This window comes from Pelobates fuscus, chromosome 10 (assembly GCF_036172605.1).
Source record: "Pelobates fuscus isolate aPelFus1 chromosome 10, aPelFus1.pri, whole genome shotgun sequence".
Classification (NCBI taxonomy): Eukaryota; Metazoa; Chordata; class Amphibia; order Anura; family Pelobatidae; genus Pelobates; species Pelobates fuscus.
Genome location: NC_086326.1, coordinates 96,513,012 through 96,535,765, shown reverse-complemented (window position 1 = coordinate 96,535,765; position 22,754 = coordinate 96,513,012). Strand labels below are relative to the sequence as shown.

At 43.3% G+C, this 22,754-nt stretch overlaps 1 protein-coding gene across 8 annotated transcripts in view; it reads right to left on the bottom strand.

The window, feature by feature from the left end:
- KCNMA1 (potassium calcium-activated channel subfamily M alpha 1) overlaps window positions 1–22,754 on the bottom strand; it is a 536,805-nt gene that overhangs the window by 241,293 nt on the left and 272,758 nt on the right. The window lies entirely within an intron of this gene.

Below are 22,754 nucleotides of genomic sequence, written 5' to 3'. Positions count from 1 at the left end.
CATAATAACACCCAGCCATTAATGTCTAAACCATTGGCAACAAACGTGAGTACACCTCTAAGTGGAAATGTCCAAATTGGGCCCAATTAGCCATTTCCCCTCCCCAGTGTCATGTGACTCAGTGTTACAAGGTCTCATGTGTGAATGGGGAGCAAGTGTTAAATTTGGTGTTATCGCTCTCACACTCTCTCATACTGGTCATTGGAAGTTCAACATGGCACCTCGTGGCAAAGAACTCTCTGGAGGATCTGAAAAAAAGAATTGTTCCTCTACATAAAGGTGGCCTAGGCTATCATAAGATTGCCAAGAGCCTGAGCTGCAGCACGGTGGGCAAGACCATACAGCGGTTTCACAAGACAGGTTCCACTCAGAACAGGTCTTGCCATGGTCGACCAAAGAAGTTGAGTGCATGTGCATGTTGTCTTTGGGAAATATACGTAGGAGTGCTGCCAGCATTGTTGCAGAGGTCAAAGGGGTGGGGGGTCAGCCTGTCAGTGCTCACACCATACGCCTCACACTGCATCAAATTGGTCTGCATGGCTGTCATTCCAGAAGGAATCCTCTTCTAAAGATGAGGCACAAGAAAGCCCGTTTGCTGAAGACAAGCAGACTAAGGACATGGATTACTGGAACCGATGAGACCAAGATAAACTAATTTGGTTCAGATGGTGTCAAGCGTGTGTGGCGGCAACCAGGTGAGGAGTACAACGACAAGTGTGTCTTGCCTACAGTCAAGCATGGTGGTGGAGTATCATGGTCTGGGCCTGCATGAGTGCTGCCGGCACTGGGGAGCTACAGTTCATTGAGGGAACCATGAATGCCAACATGTACTGTGACATACTGAAGAAAAGCATGATCCCCTCCCTTCGGAGACTGGACCAACATGATAACGACCCCAAACACACCTCCAAGACAACCACTGCCTTGTTAAAGAAGCTGAAGGTAAAGGTGACGAAGTGCCCTTCGCCACTTGTGCCTGGAGGGGACTACTGGCTAGCCTCCTGCCTTCCGACTATGGCCCCTGAGCTGATAGCTTTATTTTCCCCTGCAGAAAGGTTTATTTGTGTATTTCTGCATATTTCTGACTTTCAGTATGTGAGTAGTGCTACCCCAGATAGCTATGCCATGGAGCCTATTCGTGTAACGAAAGACTATGGAAAAGACTTTGGCTCCAATGGCGATTGAATTGTATGTATGTGATCTGAGCGCCATTCAATAATAATGTGCACTCAGATCTAAGCTATCTGGGGATATGTTGCATGTATATGTTTTATGTAGTAATTGTAACATTGTGTAATTTTATGTCTTTTTGTAACCATGTGGTTAATGGAGTCTTGCCTCTGTCCTGGGAGATAATTTGATTACTTCCCAATTATCTCCAGGATAGAGAGGAGGGATTGTGATGTCACTGTGGGAGTGTTTTGTTTGTATTGTCTGTGATTGGTTGTACTGTGTCCCACCCTGTGGGATGTCCCCTTGCATGGGGACTTGCATAAAAGCCAGTGTGTGGTCATTAAAATCAGATCATCTTGAACCTTTCTTGAAGCCCTGGCTCATGTTTGGGGGAAGGGATACCTACACTCTGGGGATTGCTATAATCACTTACTCCCCAGAGTAAGCTCTTGCAATAGCTTGATTTGTTCCTGCTACGCTCTCTGGATTTAGGAGAGTTTCACCCACTGGGAGCTGGATCCTGGTCGTGGATCCAGGGTGGGTGGAGACGGTAAGACCCCGGCGCAGCTGTATCACTGGAAGTGGGGTCTGCAGTGCTGATGGTGTCGGTTTGAGTGCTTGGAGTCCTCAGCGAGCACTAGGCGCATCGATTGGCGGAGGTACTCAGTCGGAGTGCCAGCGTTCCGTCACAGTAAACCCTATTGAGCATCTGTGGGGCATCCTCAAACGGAAGGTGGGGGAGCGCAAGGTCTCTAACATCCACCACCACCTCCTTGATGTCGTCATGGAAGAGATCTCCAGTGGCAACCTGTGAAACTCTGGTGAACTCCATGCCCATGAGGGTTAAGGCAGTGCTGAAAATAATGGTGGCCACATAAAATATTGACACTTTAAGCCCAATTTGGACATTTCCATATAGGGGTGTACTCACTTTTGTTGCCAACGATTTAGACAGTAATGGCTGTGTGTTGAGTTATTTTGAGAAGACAGCATATGTATACTGTTATACAGGCTGTACACTTAGTACTTTACATTGTAGCAGAGTGTAATTTCTTCAGTGTTGTCACATGAAAAGATATAATAAAATATTTACAAAAATGTGAGAGATGTACTCACTTTTGTGAGATTCTGTATATAGTGATTATCTTTCTATATATGTGTGCCCTGGCAGTGGTGGAAGGAATATGTTCTGTCAGTGGTCTGAGTTGATGCAAGTGGTAGATGCAGTCTGGTTTGTGGAGATATTTCAATGTACCAAAATAGACCACATAATATAAAAGATCCCAAGCGAGACCCAGTGCTCAACTGTACCACTGAAATTTTATTTCCTGATGATGGCCCTGCACACAGGCTCAAAGAATGAGACCACCAAGAGATGGTAAGCTCCTCACTTGCCTAACCTTAGTTACAACACTCGTTATTGAGTTCCAGACTGGCTTTAAAAATCAATATCAACACAAAAGCTGCATGTGGGTTTTCATTGTCAGGTAGCTGCCCACAAGTCAAAGACCAGGGTGAAAACGCCAAGGGTCATTTGGAGGATTGTAACGATCCCCAACTTGTGGACTCTGGAGTAGTGAAAACATCCTTATTCATGACTTTTGCCATCTAGCAGCCTGAAAAATGATGTAGGAATTGTTAGATGCAAAAAAAAAATTTATTAACTGACTGCATGATAAGGAATGGTATGTGGCTCTTTAATACTGACATAAACATTCTGGATAATTCTTTTTGTTCAACTTTGTGACAAATGTCTGGGCAACATCATTTTTTTCCCAGAGCACTACAATACCACTGTAGACCCAACCCATCATTTTTGTGTTATGTATAGTGTTTGAAAGCACATACTGATGTGTTATGATGGATAGCAAGAGCAGTGATGCCCATTGTTGTACGCTGGTATTTATTTAGTTAACATACAATCAGAAGACTGTAAGAATGTCGAAACAGGCTGCTTTATGTTTTCTTAGGTTAGTAAGCTCAATTTATATGCATTTTATTAATTCCCTTAATTCATCTGAAAATTTATAAACAGATACAGGTTTCTGAAGCATTAGACACGAAAGCACGTGTGCAGAATTTAAATAAAGGAAAATGTTTCTCAGAAGGTCACATCACCTCTGCTTACCAACCCAGAAATAACACCTTGTGTTTCTGTGTGTTTTTGTGTGTTCTTGGCATCTCTGGCAGAACATAGTCAAAGTCTGGATGGCCCTTTATTAAATGCGCAGGACAGCATATTATGAATTGCTGTTACTGTCTGCTTCCATGTATGTCCTGGAAAATCAGAGCTGTCCACATTTGTTTAAACAGCACACAGACAGTGAATAAATTCATATGAAAAAATAGCCTCATGATTTAGAAATGCTACGTTTGAATCTCACACAGCCCACACAAATGGAAGAAAAAGAAATCGGATAACCTCCAGGGACAGGCTCAGACAGTGCTGGGTGACGGTATGGATTAAAGTGAACCCCTTAAGTCTACATTATCAGGAGAACCTCCATGAATGCAGGATTTAGATCTAATGAAAGGTGAACTGCTGTCAACATATTAAAAGGACAAGCTCAGACAGTACTTGGTTTTGTTTTGGATGTAGGGTAATTTTCCGAATGCTGATTATTAGAGTAGGATAAAATAGAGATGACAGAAAAAGAAGTGGGATTTACCCAACAGTACAGAGTTTCTATATAAAGTAAGGTGACCCCCAGCTTCAAATTCTGAGAACAGGTTCAGGTGTTGGGTTTATATCTACTGTAAGGTCATTTGACTGTAGGTCACCAGGGCACATGAAATCAATGCTGGTTTTCAAACTCAACTAACTTGACCTACATGAACAGACAGAAATAGGATCACATTTAATACAAAGTGATCTACTGACTGTGGTTTATCAGTGCAGGCTCAGACATTTAGGGTTTATGTTAAAGGTTTAGTTTAAGCTCCAAAATCACAAGCTTAATGAGCAGGTTTTGGTGTAAAGATTGCTCATTGCTTGATTCTCTGCAATTCTCAGCCTCTTTATGGAGCCCTAGTCATACCTCCTCTAGCTGTGACTCCTATGTACTTCATACATGCAATCGTGTTATACTTTAGGAGTTCTTATGTCTTGTTTTGTCATCTGCTAGTGCAAAGATTAGATGAAGTTAGATAAAGAAAGAAGAAATTGAAACTTCACAGGAAGAAACAATAATTCTCCCCTGATCAATCGACTGCCTCCCAGGAATGTCTCTAACTGGATGTCTTCAATTTATCTAAAACATTATATTTCTAAAACTGAACTCATGTTTTTCACTGAAATAGTCTTCCTCCATCTATCTCCCTACACTTTAAATGGGTCACATGTTACCCCAGCTTACTGCCTTGGAGTTACTTTTGACTCAAGTCTTACCTTCCCCCCTAACATCCAGTAGGTCTCTAAATCCTATAAGTTTTACTTTTAAAATGTTTCACATTCAACCTTTTCTCACTCAGGATACAGCTTTGGTACTTGTTCATGTACTCGTCATTTCCCTTGCCTACTTCAACTCAATACTCAGTCTTCCAAGTACCCGCATTGTCCCTCTGTAATGAGTGCTACTGCCAGACTCATCTTCCTGACTGACTGCTACTCTGACATCTCACCCATTTGCTAATCATTAGGCATGTGCATGGGGAAAATTTTTGGTTCGGTACAACATTCCCAAAATCGGGACTTCCGCAATTTGGGACTTCAAAACTTCGGCACTCTGGAATTTCGGGACTTCGGGACTTCTCTTGCAGCCGCTTAGTAGATAACTCCCTAATTCCCACGGTATTAGGGAGTTATCTACCAAAAGGCTGAAAGACCTAAATTGGTCTTTCAGCCAAATTTACTAATACTAAGTAACAATTACTTAGTATTAGTCAATTTTGCCCTTACTCGCTATACCTAATGTCCTCCCCCCTGGCCCCCACCCCTGAGCGGTCGGTGGGGGCCCTAAATACCAATTAGGGGGGGAACCTAATGTCCTCCCCCCTGGCCCCCACCCCTGAGCGGTGGTTGGGGGCACTAAATTAGAATAAGGGGGGGACCTAATGTCCTCACCCCTGGCCCCCACCCCTGAGGGGCAGGTAGGGGCTCTAAAGGAAAGTAATGGGGGGGACCTATTGTCCTCCCCCCTTGCCCCCACCCCTCAGCGGTGCGTGGGGGCCCTAAATACTAATAAAGGGGGACCTAATGTCCTCCCCCCTGGCCCCAACCCCTGAGCAGTGGGTGGGGGTCCTAAATACCAATAGTACCCCATCAGAGTGCTCTGAGCCTAATTGCAGGGCAGGGCAAGGCTTTATAAGTTACTTTACAGTTACTTTATAAGCCTTGCCCCGCCCTGCAGAGCTCAGTCTGTGTGGTCCCTCCATGGGTGAAGAGGGATTTTTTTTATTTTTTTTTAAGTGAGTCGGTTATTATGGATTTTTATTTGGCCTTTTTTGGTAAGTTTTATTTTTTTTACAGGTACTTAGTTAATGGCCCCCCTCATTATTTTGAAAGTGAGGGGGGTAGGTAGGGGTTATTTTTTTGGGGAAGGGGGTGACAAGGGGTTTGGGGACCCCTAGTCACCTGGGGGGGTTACATTTTTATTTAGGGCCCCCACCCACCACTCAGGGGTGGAGGCCAGGGGGGAGGAAATTAGGTCCCCCCCTTATTAGTAGTTAGGGCCCCCACCCACTGTTCAGGGTTGGGGGCCAGAGGGGAGGACATTAGGTCCCCTCCTTATTCTAATTTAGGGCTCCCACCCGCCGCCCAGGGGTGGAGGCCAGGCGGAAGGACATTAGGTCCCCCCCTTATTCTAATTTAGGGCCCTCACCTGCCGCTCAGGGGTGGGGGCCAGCGGGGGGGGACATTAGGTCCCCCCACCTTATTCTAATTTAGGGCCCCCACCTGCCGCTCAGGGGTGGGGGCCAGGGGGAGGACATTAGGTCCCCCTATTGGTATTTAGGGCCCCCACCCGCCGCTCAGGGGTGGGGGCTAGGGGGGGGGACATTAGGTCCCCCCTTATTCTAATTTAGGGCCCCCACTTGCCGCTCTGGGGTGGGGGTCAAGGGGTAGGACATTAGGTCCCCCCCTCATTCTAAGTTAGGGCCCCCAACCGCCACTCAGGGGTGGGGGCCAGGGGGGAAGACATTAGGTCTCCCCTTATTCTAATTTAGGGCCTGTCAGGGTTTCTTTGCTGTTTTAAACAGCAACCCTTTTCTGTTTCAGTGATTGAGTTTCAGTTGCAATTACTATCAGCTCCTTCTGCTTGTTGCCACGGTTACTCACCTGTGAGTAGTAATCAACCCTGCTGCTAATCAGTTCTGCCTATTTAAGCAGCTAAGCCCAGAACCTCCTTGCCCTTGCGTGGTTTCCTGTTTCCCAGAAGTCTCTTTGTTCCTGTGTTTCCTGTTTGCTCCTGGTTCCTGACTCCGGCCTTGTTCCTGACTCCGCTGCTCTCCGTGCTCCTGATCCTGGCTTGTCTGACTACCCGCTCTGGTGACTGACCCCTGCTTGATTCCTGGACTTTGCTTTTGTTTATTATTTGTTATTTATTAATAAAGGTGTGTTTGCATCTACTTCTGTCTCTGTCTGGTTCCTGGTCTCTGACATTACGCAAGGGCCATGAATACAGATGGTACAGGCAAGACACCTATACCTAACCTGCTTACCCAGTGGGACCAGCAGAACCACCATTTGGACCAGTATGCCCATCTGGATCCAGTACCCGGCCAGCCTGCGATTGCGGCCGCCTTTGCCTCACTTCCTGTTGTAGCCTCCAAACCTGTAGCGGCTAGAGAAATGACTGGGTCTGTCCCGCTCCCTCAGTATTTTGGGGGCAACCCAGCTCAGTGCAGAGAATTTATAAATCAAGTTAAAGGATACCTTAAAATCCTGCCCCAGGCATTTCCTACAGACAGTGACAAAGTTCACTTCATGATTTCTTTGCTGTCGGGAAAGGCCCTAGCTTGGGCAAAACCTCTCTGGGAGGCAGAGAGGCCTATTATTTACAATTACCCTGAATTTGTTGCGTCCTTTAAAAGGGTTTTTGATATTCCAGCTCGCTCCACCCCTACTGCCGAACTACTCATGCCTAATGCTCAGGGCACAAAAACTATTGTCGAGTATGCCAGTGAATTCCGTACCATGGCAGCAGAGGGTGACTGGAACAACGAGACTCTCGTGGCTGCCTTTGCACAGGGTCTCTCCGATGTGTTTAAAAATGAGATTTCAGCCAGAGAGTTACCTAAAGATCTCGAGGAACTGATCTCATTTGTCACCCTCATTGACATCAGACTCCGAGAGAGATCCTCATCCAGGGAGCGCCTGCGGAGGCCTCCTGTATATTTGGCACCAAGCTTTTCTTGCCCACCCAAACCTCTCTCACCTCCTATGCCTCCTGGGCCTGAGTCCTCTGTCTGTGTGGAGCCAAGGCGGTTAGGCTTCTCACGCCTCTCGGTCGAGGAGAGAGCCTTTAGGAGGAGGGAGGGCCTGTGCCTATACTGCGGACACCACGGTCACATGTTAAAGTTTTGCCCGATCCGTCCGGCAAAGGGTCCGCACCCAAGATACTGTCAGGGGCAGATCTTGGGTGGTCTTTCTGCAGACCCAGAGATATGTGTGGGCAAACCCTTGGTGCCTATTATCCTCTCCTGGCCTGATTCATCCATTGAGACCCGGGCATTTCTTGATTCTGGGGCCGCAGGCTTGTTTATAGATTGCAAAACAAAACAACTACGTTGTTGAGTGTTAAATATCGATTACTTAACTTCAATTAGTCTGTAGCCTCCCAAGATCGTTATCCACCACAAAACGATCATATATATGTATAGAACCACAAACAGAAGTGGGATACGGCTGTACAGTCTATATAGGGAACATACAAGGAAAAAAACAATAGTGTGATACAGTATATACAGTGAAAATGTGCGCTTAAATGGATGCACTCACGAGATAGTAAAGGTAAAACAGCATTCAAGGTGCCTCCCCGGGAAATATGGGGGGATGCTGGTATCCTTCGGTAGTGTCTAGCAGCCAAATGGGACACAGGACTCCAGGTGGGTAATGGTAGAAAATATTTGTAGTTTTATTTTCTTTAAAAGGTGATACAACACCAAGCAGATAAAATATAAAAGTGCAGCAGTAGGTCCAACGCGTTTCGTTCAACACAGGAACTTCATCAGGGACGGCACAGTAAAAGAAATCAACAGCAATATTGCAGATTGTAAAAAAAAAATACACATCCTACTCACCCTAACAATAATCACTATAAATAGGGCTAATCCCAATGTCCCATTGGTCCTAAGTGTGGGGGGTGTCCTCCGGGCTGCTCTCCATTGGTCAAGGGATAGTATCATCCAGCTGATTCCATTTTCGGCATTTCAATGCCCAGAAAACGAGCGCGTTTTTTTCATACGCCGGAACCGGAAGTAGACGTTTTCTTTCACTTCCGCGTTCCACATGCGTTCCACGTGCGTTCCACATGCGTTCCAAGAGTAGTCCGCACATGCTCAGTGGGTATTACACAACTATCTTAATCGGAAACATCCTAATGCATTTAACAAAGCCCTTAAAAGCTCAAAACATAACTAAAGGTGCAATTAATCTCTAGAAAGAGAAAAAATAAATTAATATATGATATACAAACATAATTAGTTACTTTAGTGAACTTGAACTTGTCATGTGACAAAATTAAACATTAAACATTATACTTCTGGTGTCTGTAGTTCTATGGAAATAGCAAACACCTTCTCTACAAATCTATTTAAAGTGACAGACTCTTCATAAATTTCTATAAACCTCTTCTTTATTGAGGATATTGTCATAATAAACCCCTCTATAGGTTTATTTTAAAGTGACAAGCACCTTATCTCCAAAAACCTGTTTAAAGTTATAGATTCCTCCGTGAATCAGTAAAGGTGACAAGCACCTATTACAAAATTATCCAAGTGACTCATACCTGATAAGCTAAAAAAATAATAAAAAACTAAAAATCATAACCTATAAATTTTACAAATGTTCCCTGAATATTATTAGTTGTTTATAGATTGTGCATTTGCAGCAAAGCACTCTATACCCTTACAGTCTCGCAACTTCCCACTAGCCTTCGAAGCCATCGATGGCAGACCAATACAGCCAACCCACGTGACCCAAGAAACCGTGCCCATATCTCTGGCTGTAGGGGCTCTACATCATGAGACGATCCAATTCCAGGTCATTTCCTCTCCATATTACCAAGTTGTTTTGGGATACCCTTGGTTACAGAAGCATAACCCCACAACTGATTGGCGCAAAGCTGAGATATTATCATGGTCCCAGCAATGCACATTGTCCTGTCTCCAGAAACCGGTCAAAGTTTTGGGCGCATGTTCTTCCTCTTCCTTACCCGCTGAGTACCAAGAATTCCAAGATGTATTTGACAAGGGTCAAGCCAGCGTTCTGCCACCACACCGTCCGTATGACTGTGGTATCGAACTCCAACCGGGTACCAATCCTCCCCGGGGCCGGATTTACCCACTGTCTGTAGCAGAGAATCGAGCCATGGAGGAGTATGTTACCGATGCACTGTCTAAGGGTTTTATTCGGAAGTCATCTTCTCCTGCCGGGGCCGGCTTTTTCTTTGTAAAGAAAAAAGATGGCGAGTTGAGACCCTGTATCGACTATAGGGGTCTCAATCGCATTACTATTAAGAATGCCTTCCCCATTCCTGGCAAACTATGGGTTTCAACCGTCCATGTTGCCTGATACGTTCTTGCCACAGGAGATACCGGCATTGGAGGAACATCTCAGGGAACTCCGTTCCACTTGGGTGCAGGTTCAGAGTTCTTTGCAACGCGCAATGCAGAACTACAAACTCCAGGCCGACCGCAGACGCCTTCCTGCACCTACCTATCAGGTCGGAGAGAGGGTCTGGCTGTCTTCCCGCAACCTACGCCTCCGTGTTCCCTCACAAAAACTGGCACCCCGATACGTTGGACCATTTCGTATACTTCGAAGGGTTAACCCTGTAGCTTACGCACTTGACCTTCCTGCTAACATGCGCATCTCAAATGTTTTCCATGTTTCCCTCTTGAAACCGTTGGTTTGTAATCGCTACACCACCTCAGTGCCACGTCCACGTCCTGTTCTGATTGACAATCATGAGGAATATGAAATACGCAGCATCATTGACTCACGGGTCTTCAGAGGACAGATCCAATACTTGGTGCACTGGAAAGGATACGGTCCAGAGGAACGCTCCTGGGTTCCTGCCTCTGATGTCCATGCACCATCCCTCCTTCGTTCATATCACGCCCGCTTCCCCATGAAGCCCGGACCCACCAACAGAGATGGGGGGAGTCGTTGAGGGGGAGGTACTGTCAGGGTTTCTTTGCTGTTTTAAACAGCAACCCTTTTCTGTTTCAGTGATTGAGTTTCAGTTGCAATTACTATCAGCTCCTTCTGCTTGTTGCCACGGTTACTCACCTGTGAGTAGTAATCAACCCTGCTGCTAATCAGTTCTGCCTATTTAAGCAGCTAAGCCCAGAACCTCCTTGCCCTTGCGTGGTTTCCTGTTTCCCAGAAGTCTCTTTGTTCCTGTGTTTCCTGTTTGCTCCTGGTTCCTGACTCCGGCCTTGTTCCTGACTCCGCTGCTCTCCGTGCTCCTGATCCTGGCTTGTCTGACTACCCGCTCTGGTGACTGACCCCTGCTTGATTCCTGGACTTTGCTTTTGTTTATTATGTTATTTATTAATAAAGGTGTGTTTGCATCTACTTCTGTCTCTGTCTGGTTCCTGGTCTCTGACAGGGCCCCCACCTGCCGCTCAGGGGTGGGGGCTGGGGGGGAAGGACAATAGGTCCCCCCATTATTTTACTTTAGGGCCCCCACCCGCGGCTCAGGGCTCGGGAGGTGGGGACATTTTTTTTTTTTAAGTGTTTACTAAACATGCCCCTACACGCGGTATAGCGAGTAGGGGTATAATTTACTAATACTAAGTAATCTTAGTGCCAATTTAGGTCTTTCAGCCGTTTAGTAGATAGCTCCCTGATACCGTGGGAATTAGGGAGTTATCTACTTATTCATTCCTGTTATTCCATTGACTGGCTAAGTAACTTACATTTTATATGAATGGGTTACTTGATTGTGTTAAATGTTGCAAATGCTTACAGCTGAGTCCTGGCTATGTTTGTATACTTTTTATTTAAAATTGTATACAGTGTAACATTCTTCATTCTTCCACTGGGTAAGTATATTAGTTCTTAGGCAATACTGTGCTCCGGCACTTCGGAAATTCAGTAATTTCGTAACTTCGGGACTTCGGCAATTCGGCAATTCATCTATTCGGACATTCGGAAGTACCCGAATGTCTGTATTGCCCGAAATAAATCATTATATTGTCTTCTTCTACCTGACCTACCAAGCCCTCAATAACTCCACTCATACCTATATTTCCTCTTTACTTAACAAGTACACCCTTTCTCGTTCCCTTCACTCTGTGAGTGACATTCTTTTGACATCTGCTTGCTACCAATCCCAAAAAAAGAATCCATCTACAGGATTTTTCAAGGACTGCCCTGTTCTTATGGAATTCCATACCCTGTGTCATCAGAAGTTACACAGTTACTGTGTCATGAGCTACTAAAAACACACCATTTTCATGGGTGACGCTCCTCTCATTACAATTAGTAGGTATGTGCATGGGCAAAAAATTTGGTTTGTTTTGGAAATTTGGGTAAGTAAAATAATTTGTCTGCTTCACCAATTCGGACCAATGGCATTCGGTTCGGTTTAGCACTTTGGAACTTCGGTAATTCGGACCCTAACCCCAAACCCAAACCACTTGTTTTTCCACGTTTCAGAAATCTGAAGCACTTTGGAACTTTGGCAATTCGGTTTGGTTCGGCATTTCGGAAATTCGTCTGTTCAGCAATTCGAAAATTCCAACTTCGGACATTCGTAAGCATCTGAATGTCCGAATTGTATGAAATTTGTCCGAATGTACATTCGGAACGAAACGAACAGCACATGCCTAACAATTACCTGCTCAGTTGCTTCATCTCTGTACCCAAGCTAACTCTCCCCTCCTTCCACTGTTTTTCCACACACTACTTTAACTTGCTTATTTTGATTTAGGCATCTTCATAGATATAAGCTTGTTTGAGCAGGTCCTTCTTCACCTCTTGTCTCTGTGAAAATTTGTATGTTAACTACTTGTTGTCAATTATCCAAATTCTATGATTGTAACACTGCGGAATATGAAGCACATATTGTAATCTAGTCAATTAGTACTTTGTTTACAAATGAATTGATTTATTTCCTGATTTACAGAGTACATCAGAATACATGTCTAGAATTTCAGTTTATTTTTGGTAATTACAAGTCACAAAACGCTAGGAATAAAATAGTATTTCAGTGTGGGGCGATTTTGAATTTGGCATGTTTGTTTTGTAAGTATAAAACACAGAAATAAAAATTGCCACACAAAAGTATATATTTATATAAAGTAGAAATCACAGGCTATTTACCCAAGGTTATTCTGACAATTATTATGTAGTCATTTAACTGCCAATTTCTGCTAAATAGTGTAGTAAAAAATTATTTTGCAGATTTTTAAATATGTATTTCATAAACCTGATGTGTGCTACTACTGTACAAAACCCCATAATTTGTTCAGCTACATTTCCTGAGTACATCTATAGCCCAATGTATGCTTTTGCCAATATCCTGTGATGTTGCAGTGTCATATAAGTGACTTCACCATTTCAGTTTTTGCAGTTAGAATTTTTATAGATGTGTTTGATCAACCTATGACTCATTTTAGAACTATTGAAATTACTCCACAAAGGCCTACCATTTATGAAAGTAGACATTTCAGGGTATCTCATGTGTATGTATACTTTTCCAAAATAACAATCTTAATCTCAATCCCAAATCTGAATCCTTAAACCAAACCCTAATTCTAAACCAAATCCTAACACCAAATCTAGCCTAAATCCAACACTAAATCTCATAATAGACCCAAGCTTAAGCCTGACCCATACCCTAATTCTATGCCTAACCCTAATTTTAACCTTAAAGGAACACTATAGTCACCTAAATTACTTAAGCTAAATAAAGCAGTTTTAGTATAGATCATTCCCCTGCAATTTCACTGCTCAATTCACCGTCATTTAGGAGTTAAATCCCTTTGTTTCTGTTTATGTAGCCCTAGCCACACCTCCCCTGGTTATGATTGACAGAGCCTGCATGAAATAAAAACTGGTTTCCCTTTCAAACAGATGTAATTTACCTTAAATAATTGTATCTCAATCTCTAAATTGAACTTTAATCACATACAGGAGGTTCTTGCAAGGTCTAGCAAGCTATTAACATAGCAGGGGATAAGAAAATCTCAATTAAACAGAACTTGCAATAAAGAAAGCCTAAATAGGGCTCTCTTTACAGGAAGTGTTTATGGAAGGCTGTGCAAGTCACATGCAGGGAGGTGTGACTAGGGTTCATAAACAAAGGGATTTAACTCCTAAATGGCAGAGGATTGAGCAGTGAGGCTGCAGGGGCATGTTCTATACACCAAAACTGCTTCATTAAGCTAAAGTTGTTCAGGTGACTATAGTGTCCCTTTAATCCTAATCTCAATTCTAACTGTATGAATAGTGTTAGAATTATTCTGAAACTCTCAATCCTAAAGTTAATTATAAACCAATTTTAATTATAAACCTAATATATAAACCTAAACTGTAACAATGCAATGATTTGTGGACCCAGGACATACTTGAAAACGAGAGAAATCTCAATGTATCTTTCCTGGTAAAATATTTTATAAATAAATAAATAAATAATAATAATAAACCAAATGCTAAACCTAATATTTATGTTCCCTTAATCAATTAATCCCTAATCACAATCCCAAAGGTTTCCCTCTGCTAATATCAGTACTGATATTAGCGAATGGAATTTTAAGCAAATACAGAGTGGTAGTTGCTCCCATCTACTGGTTATTCTTAGTATGACAGCTTTATATCTTTTACATTGAATATAGCATGCCTAATGAATTGTGATAAATGCTGGGCAACTGACAAAGCCTAGCACTGATGAAAATGCACATGGTGCATGGAGGAATACCCTGGGGTCTACCAATCATCAGATCCAGTGAGAGATCACTGTTGCTGAGCTTGATCACTCAACTGTAGTTGGCTATATGCAGTGCTGAATTTCAGCACTGCATGCAGCTCATCAAAATGTCTGGGGACATTTTTTATATCCACAGACATTTTGATAAGCTGCAGACAGTGCTGACAAAGGGGAGCCCTGGGCTGCTATTGAAACCTGGGTTTTCTGAATTGAGGAATATTTAACCCTGCTCACACTACATAGTTACAATCTGACAGAGTGGCCCCAGGTATCTACTGATATCGGGGTTTCCTGGTGTAAGCAGGGATTAACCCTGCTCACATCGCATTGTAATAATTGGGATTTAAATCCCTGATTGTAGCACTCAGTTTGAGCTCTAAAGAGTATTATTCAGTCTGAGGCCACTAATTCTGTATCCAACTCACAGAGGGGACACGATCAATAGATACCTGGGGTTCTTGGTACCAGCAGTAATTTAACCGCTGCTGGTACATTTACTACTTGACAGTCTATGCTGTCAGTGGGTAGTAAAGCTCTACACTGCATGACGACATAGACTGTCATGTGGTCCTTAAGTGGTTAATGGTTTTTGGTGGTTTCCTTTTTTTTTCTTTTGTGTTTTTGCTTTGTTTCTCTCCCTGCCCCTCTCCCCCAACCACTCCCCCATTGGTGAAGAAATAAGGCTGGCATAGGAATTAGTTTAGGAAATAGGAATCATGCTGTCATTTTAAATTAAATCAATCTAGGATAGGAAATACTAAAGACATGGGTCTTGGGTAAAATTGGGGGAGATTTCAAAGTAAAAAATAAATAAAACAGATGACAGCAAGAGGACCCAACAATATGGTTTTATTGATTTGCACTTACAGAAGTTCAGGTGTAATGCAGCGTATCAATCACTAAAAGGGATTATGGTGTCGACATCCTTCCTCCCATAGCTGATAGAAAATCACCGAATTCAGAACACATATAGTAGTAAAAAGTAGTAAAAATAAAAATAAACTTAAAACATAAAATGAAAATAAAAATCAAATACAAATGCAAATAAAGTCCAAAGGTGCTTTTGTGGAACGCAAATACCGGAAGTATACACATCTAATGCTAACATGAAAGAGAGGCTTGAATGGCGAGAATGGAACGCAAATGACATTTCCTAATACGGCACGATGGGATTGGCTGTACAGATGGCGGGATTTTGAATCCAGGATTTAAAAGACGTAGGGCGCGTAGGGCGGAGGGACCACAACAGCACCTTTGGACTTTATTTGTATTTGATTTTTATTTTCATTTTATGTTTTAAGTTTATTTTTATTTTTACTACTTTTTACTACTATATGTGTTCTGAATTCGGCGATTTTCTATCAGCTATGGGAGGAAGGATGTCGACACCATAATCCCTTTTAGTGATTGATACGCTGCATTACACCTGAACTTCTGTAAGTGCAAATCAATAAAACCATATTGTTATATATTATATCGGTGCACTATGGTTTGTGTGTCTCTCCTTCTCCAATAAGGTCTTAAAGAAGATTACAGAGACTCCGTCAAGTTCTCAAAAGATTGTTATACGCCTACATTGCGCTTTTATTCTGTGAGTGCAATCTAATTAGCGCACTATATGGTGTTTAAAACAAACCACACTATGTTCTTTTATGTTTATTTTTATTTGTAGATTGTATTTTTTTGCATATATATCAAGAAGAGTAGAAGGTTCTTCTTACATTTCTACATTTTGGTAAATTAATTTTATATTTCTTACCACTGGGGAGCACGTGTGTTATATATATATATATATTTTTTTTTTCCTAGTTCTTTTTGTGGATTCTAGTTACCTTGATCCATGACTGTGTCCCAAGGTAAGAAACAAAAGCAAAATAAATTATGGTCTGCCTGTGCAGCCTATTTGACTGTCAATATGTTTGCAGCAAGTGTATCAATACTTCTTTGTCTGAGCACGTGTGCTGTGATCAGACATTTTCTGCACAAAACAGAACATGTGATGGTCAGTCTGTCAGCACAGTATGGTTTATGTCAAGGGCAGTAAATCTGTGTGGGAGGCCTAGACTGGTGTCTGCAAAGAAAGAACATCTGTAAAGGAGTGAGAGGTAATTATGCCTATTGTGTGTGGGTGAGTAGAGTGAATCTCCTCTGCCTGTGAGAGGAATGGGATTCCGTAATATGTATGGAAAGAAAATATGAGTCGTTAGTAAAGCTGTTGTGCCCGGATGAGGATTTCATTTGTGGTGTCTGGAAAGAGAGGCAAACTGTACATTTGGCCAGGGCCGGACTGGCCCACCGGGATACCGGGAAATTTCCCGGTGGGCCGTCGGCACCTGGGGCCGGGGAGACATGTGGATGTCCTGCGGCCGCATGGAGAGCTTGGATGGCGGCCGCAGGGGAAGCTCTCCTTGCGGCCGCAGGGGAAGCTCTTCTTGCGGCCGCAGGGGAAGCTCTTCTGGCGGCCGCTGGGGGAGCAGGCTGTTCTGTCTCTGCTCCCCCTCCCTCGCGTGCTAGAAAGAGACCGGCGCCGGAATATGACGTCATATTCCGGCCCCGGTCTCATTAAGCTGCGCGCGAGGGAGGGGGAGCAGAGACAGAACAGCCTGCTCCCCCAGCGGCCGCCAGAAGAGCTTCCCCTGCGGCCGCAAGAAGAGCTTCAGGAAGGCTGGCTGGGCTGGAAGGTGAGCACAGGAGGAAAGGGGAGGGGAGGGAGGGAGGGGCGGGGAGTAACAAAGGTCACAGGAAGGGGAGGGTGGGGGTAACAAAGGGCACAGGAGGGGAGGGGGGGTAACAAAGGGCACAGGAAGGGGAGGGTGGGGGTAACAAAGGGCACAGGAGGGGAGGGGGGGTAACAAAGGGCACAGGAAGGGGAGGGTGGGGGTAAAAAAGGGCACAGGAGGGGAGGGGGGGTAACAAAGGGCACAGGAAGGGGAGGGTGGGGGTAAAAAAGGGCACAGGAGGGGAGGGGGGTAACAAAGGGCACAGGAAGGGGAGGGTGGGGGTAACAAAGGACACAGGAAGGGGAGGGTGGGGGTAACAAAGGGCACAGGAGGGGAGGGGGGGTAACTAAGGGCACAGGAGGGGAGGGGGGGTAACAAAGGGCACAGGAGGGGAGGGGGGGTAACAAAGGGCACAGGAGGGGAGGGGGCTAAGAGGTCACAGGAAGGGGAGGGGGGTAACAAAGGGCACAGGAGGGGAGGGGGCTAAGAGGTCACAGGAAGGGGAGGGGGGTAACAAATGGCACAGGAGGGGAGGGGGCTAAGAGGTCACAGGAAGGGGAGGGGGGTAACAAAGGGCACAGGAGGGGGGGGGCTAAGAGGTCACAGGAAGGGGAGGGGGGGTAACAAAGGGCACAGGAGGGGAGGGGGGTAACAAAGGGCACAGGAGGGGAGGGGGCTAAGAGGTCACAGGAAGGGGAGAGGGGCCAAAAGATGAGCACAAAAGGGGCTGAAGAGGGTACAAGTCGGAAGGGGGGCTAAAGAGGGCACGGGATGGGGCTTAAGAGGGCAAGGGAAGGGAGGTGGCTAAAGAGGGCACGGGAGGGGGCTAAAGAGGGCACAGGAAGGGAGGGTGCTACATAAGGGCACATGAGGGGAAGGGGCTAAAAAGCACACAGGAGGACAGGGGGCAAAAGAGGGCACAGAAGGGGAGGGGCACCTATCAGTCTGCCCACCCACCCACACAGGTAGCAACAAGTATGTATGTCAGTGGGAGTGTGTCTGTCTGTGTCATGCTGTGTGTGTGTCTGTCTGTGTCACGCTGTGTGTGTTTCTGTGTCATGCTGTGTGTGTGTCTGTGTCATGCTGTGTGTGTGTGTGTGTCTGTCTGTGTCATGGTGTGTGTGTCTGTGTCGTGTGTGTGTGTGTGTGTGTCTCTGTGTCACTGTGTGTCTGTATCATGGTGTGTGTGTGTCTGTCATGGTGTGTGTGTGTCAGTCGTAGTGTCTGTGTGTGTTTGTAAAAATAGTGTTTTACTCACTTTTTTTTTCTTTTCCAACGTCATGCTGGCCTCTGCCTCTATGACTGAGATCATCAAGCTTGATGATCTCAGCCAAGCCGCACTGACACAGGAAGCGCCTCTAGTGACCGTCTGAGTGTCTGTCACTAGAGGTGTCACTAGGAAGCAATGTAAACACTGCCTTTTCTCTGAAAAGTCAGTGTTTACATTCAAAAGCCTGCAGGGACAGGCTATAGACACCAGAACCACTACATTAAGCTGTGTGTGTGTGTGTGTGTGTGTGTGTGCGCCTGCTAGTGAGTTTGCTTGCTTGCATGTGTGTGTGTGTCTGCTAGTGAGTGAGCTTGTGTTTTTATGTCAATGAGCTTATGTATATTAGTGAAATTGTTTGTCTATGAGGCTGTGTATCAATGAGCTTGTGTGTGTCAGTGAGATTGTCTGTGTCTGCATGTGAGTATGCTTACTGTATAATTAAATGTTTTACTCTGAAAGGACCAATATATTATATTAGAAAAAAGATATATATATATATATATATATATATATATATATATACATATACACACACATATATATGTATATATAATTACTCAATCATCTGGGGTGGCAAGACATAGCCTTACATATTACATGCGACAATATATGGCGCAATGACTTATGGGGCTGGCATAGATTTTTTTTCCCAGGGCTGCTTTGTATCCCCAGTCCGGCCCTGCATTTGGCGTAAGGAGAATAAACCAAAGCAGAGCTGAATTACCTGTTGGGCAACCATGGCGTGACCATTGGGCAACTGTCTTAGCTGGGAGCTTAGACTCTGAGCGCTTCCCCCTTTGAGCTGGTAAGGAGATCAGAAGATATCTGTGCATGGCCCTGTGATCCCTCACTTCACAGAGAGAGCTTTGTATTTTATACCAATACCAGGTACAGACCACTTTAAGGGCGCCCTTGCTGTTGACCAGCACTTGATGACTCAGAGCACTAGACCTGCAAAGGCACTCAAAGTGATCTACATCTGATACTAGCACAGATCAATGTGCTCCCTGTATGATTATTAATCTATAAGTATCTGGTAATTCTTGTGATATTTTCCAAGTAGGAGAAAAATTACATAGTTATGCATTTGATATGCTAGTCTTTTTAGCCCTGCACCATCCCCATGTTGGTCCAACAAGATCCAGCCCTTCACTCCACAGATAGTTGCAAGTTTTTATGTGGATTAGGAAGCGTCAGGGTAAAGTGCTGGTGTGTTTTTAACTGCTACTAGAATACACCAGAGAAACCAGTTCTTGTTTCTTAGTCTTGTTTAAAGGAACACTATAGTCACCCAGACCACTTCATCTCAATGAAGTGGTCCTGTCATTACCCTGTTAACCCTGCAATGTAAAATATATATTTTTTAATATAAACTACAATGTTTACATTGCAGGGTTAAGTCCACCTCTAGTGGCTGTATTACTCACAGCTACTAGAAGCGTTTACTCCTATAGACAGAGTTTTTCTCTGTCTATGAATCAAATGCTGCTGATAGAAGCTGCATAGTTCCAAACCATTGGTTTTCTATGAGATGGAATGAATTGGACAAGACTTGGATGCTGACGTCACCGAAGGAGGCACTGAAGGCTGTAGCAGAGATGTCCTGGTACTGGAAACAAAGTGTGAACTTTATTTTACTTAATTTTACACAGCAAAGCATGGAGGTGGACACAAGGGAACCCATAGTCCTGAACTAACAATTGCTATTTTCAGGACTATAGGTTCCCTTTAAGATAATTCTCTGAGCATCTGCTATCAATATAACCAAGGTCAAACAGTGTTGGGCTTGTGTAAGTTCACATTGTGGTCTGAGTGGTCTCTTTAAGGGAGAGGTTCTGTGGCAAACATTTCTTGTGATTCTGAGGTCTGCAAATAATGTTTAAAAGTGTGAATAGTTAACAAAACCGGCACCCACTGCCAGCCCAAGACTGCAACGCAGAACACTGGCTCAGCAATCCCTCAGCACTGCCTGCTCTATTCAATTAGCCTGAAAGCTTTTTCTGTTCATCATTTTAATCACATTTACCACTCGTTTCCAATCATACATTATGCACAGAAACAACTTCTGTCGTTACTTACGCTATATCACTTCACCTTCCACCACAGGTAGTCTGGTTCAAGCTCCAACTAGAGGTTTCTCTGTTCGGGGTTAATGGACAATCTTGTCCCAACCCACTATATCAAAGTTTAACAGAAAATATCAATAAAAAAACACACAAAAAAACAGCAATAATCATGATATGTGCCATGACAATAAGACCTTATCTAAAATGAAAGAAAATATGTTTTTTGTTTTGTTCTTATATAGCACATTCAATTAAAAGCAAACCTTTTCCCTTCTAAATCATTACAATGAAGATAACACCTACGGTAACTATTATTTACAATTTTGTGCGCCGTATACATTTTTCTTTTCATCAAGTAACACTGTTGGAAATTTAGGATTATGTCTGACGCCATCATTATATTTCGCAATGATGTCACTAATCACTGCCAGGATTTGAACCTGCACATTACAGAAAGATGGAGCCATGGCTAATATAATGATAACTAAACACCCTTCATAACTGTAAAATCCCTAAAGTGGTTTACTCCTCAAACTTAAACAGATTGTAGAAGACAATAGCACAGCTGGGCAGATTTTTTTTGGAGACTGGAGAAGTTTGTCATATTTTATTTTTTGGCCTAAACCTTGCAATTCCCTAACCATTTCTCCATCTTTCCCTGTTTGGTGAATACTTATTCACCACAATTTGAAAGGTTGAAAAGTGGCAAAATATTTCTATTTTCTTTGGAGCAAAACAATTGAATTTGAACTTTTAAATTCAGCAAATCTGGTATAAAATTGTAAATTCCTGTGTTAGTTTTTAATTAACTCCATCTCTAGCAATTTATCCCTAACCATTAACACCAACGTCAACCCCCATTCTCTATCCTTAACCCTAAACATTCACAAACCCATACTACCAATCGTATTCCCAAATATCTACTAGCTTCAACACTAATGCCCTTTATGTAACCTTAAAATCCCCTGACACTAAATTACTAGAACTCTAATCCTAAACACCTAATCTTAACTCTAAATCCCCTAACCCATACACAACCATACATTCTAAACCTATATTTTTTACCCAAATTCCTTTAATACCAAACACCCAATAACTTTACTGATCTAATCTTAATCCTAAATCCCTTTATCCTAAACCTCACAAACGCTTGTTCTCGCCCACTAAATACCACTCCAATCCTAAACTCCTAACTGTAATCCTAAATCTCTTTAACCCTAAACTTCCCAAAAAGTTTTACTTTACACTAAATACCTACAAACATTGAGCCAGACAGACAGGAAGCGCTGTGAGTGTCTGTGTGAGAATGACATGGGCTTTGCACCTCTTTTTGCAACATCAAACTTTATCATTTCAACTTGCTTATTTGTATTGCCGGTATTACTGCAATATTGTCACTGGCCAGGCAGCCTCAAATAAATACCGGCCAGGTGGCAACCCTAAGAGTAGTGTGTAAAATATATATATATATATATATATCCAACATGAGAAATAGAGTTGTACCTGGTGCTCTGGTGGCTCAATTGTAGAAAAAAGAAAGGACCGGCACTCAAGGAATTTTCAAAGTTTTACTACTCAAATATCAAGAAATCAACGTTTCAGCTCCTCTAGGGAGCTTTTATGAGGACAATCCTGATGAAAGCTACCTAGAGGAGCTGAAACGTCGATTTCTTGATATTGGAGTAGTAAAACTTTGAAAATTCCTTGAGTGCCGGTCCTTTCTTTTTTTTATATATATATATATATATATATATTTATTTTTTCAATCAATGGTCCTATTCCATGAGCATGGGCCTTTAGCTGCAGCTCCATCAGCCCCTATGTTAATCCGGCCCTGGAGGTGATGATGGAGGAGACTTGTTTCGCATCAGCTTTTTTTAGTCTAAAATGGAGGTTCCCTGGCTAATACTTTCCAGATCTGTGAAGAAACCCCTGTAGAGGGCATTTGCAGTCTACTAGCGATTTAAACCTTCTGGCTACATAAACATGTTTGTACATTTGCTAAATATATTTTTTTACTGTCAAAGCAATAATACATTCATTCCGTACATTACTCAAGCTACAATAAGGCGTTCCTAATTAAGATGGGACCATCATTAGCCACCAAATGGAAAGATCGTTAACAGACAATAACGTATGTCAGTATTAAAAGAAGATATATGTCCCTACTGTGTTCTTTTTAATAGTACAACTGAAAACTCTAAAACTGGAACTAAAGTCAACACTGTTTATAATTTTTTTTTTTTTTTAAAGTGTGTTGGCTCAGTTTAATATGTGCCTTTCTCTGTGATTAATCAGACTTTGATAATGCATTATCAATTTTAGTTGGGATCAGTTTGTTTTGCATCAAAGCTTCTTTAGCCTGTCCCCAGCTTCATCGGAGCTGTCAATCTCCTCGCAGCTGCTGTCTGCTCTGGTTACAGTAAAG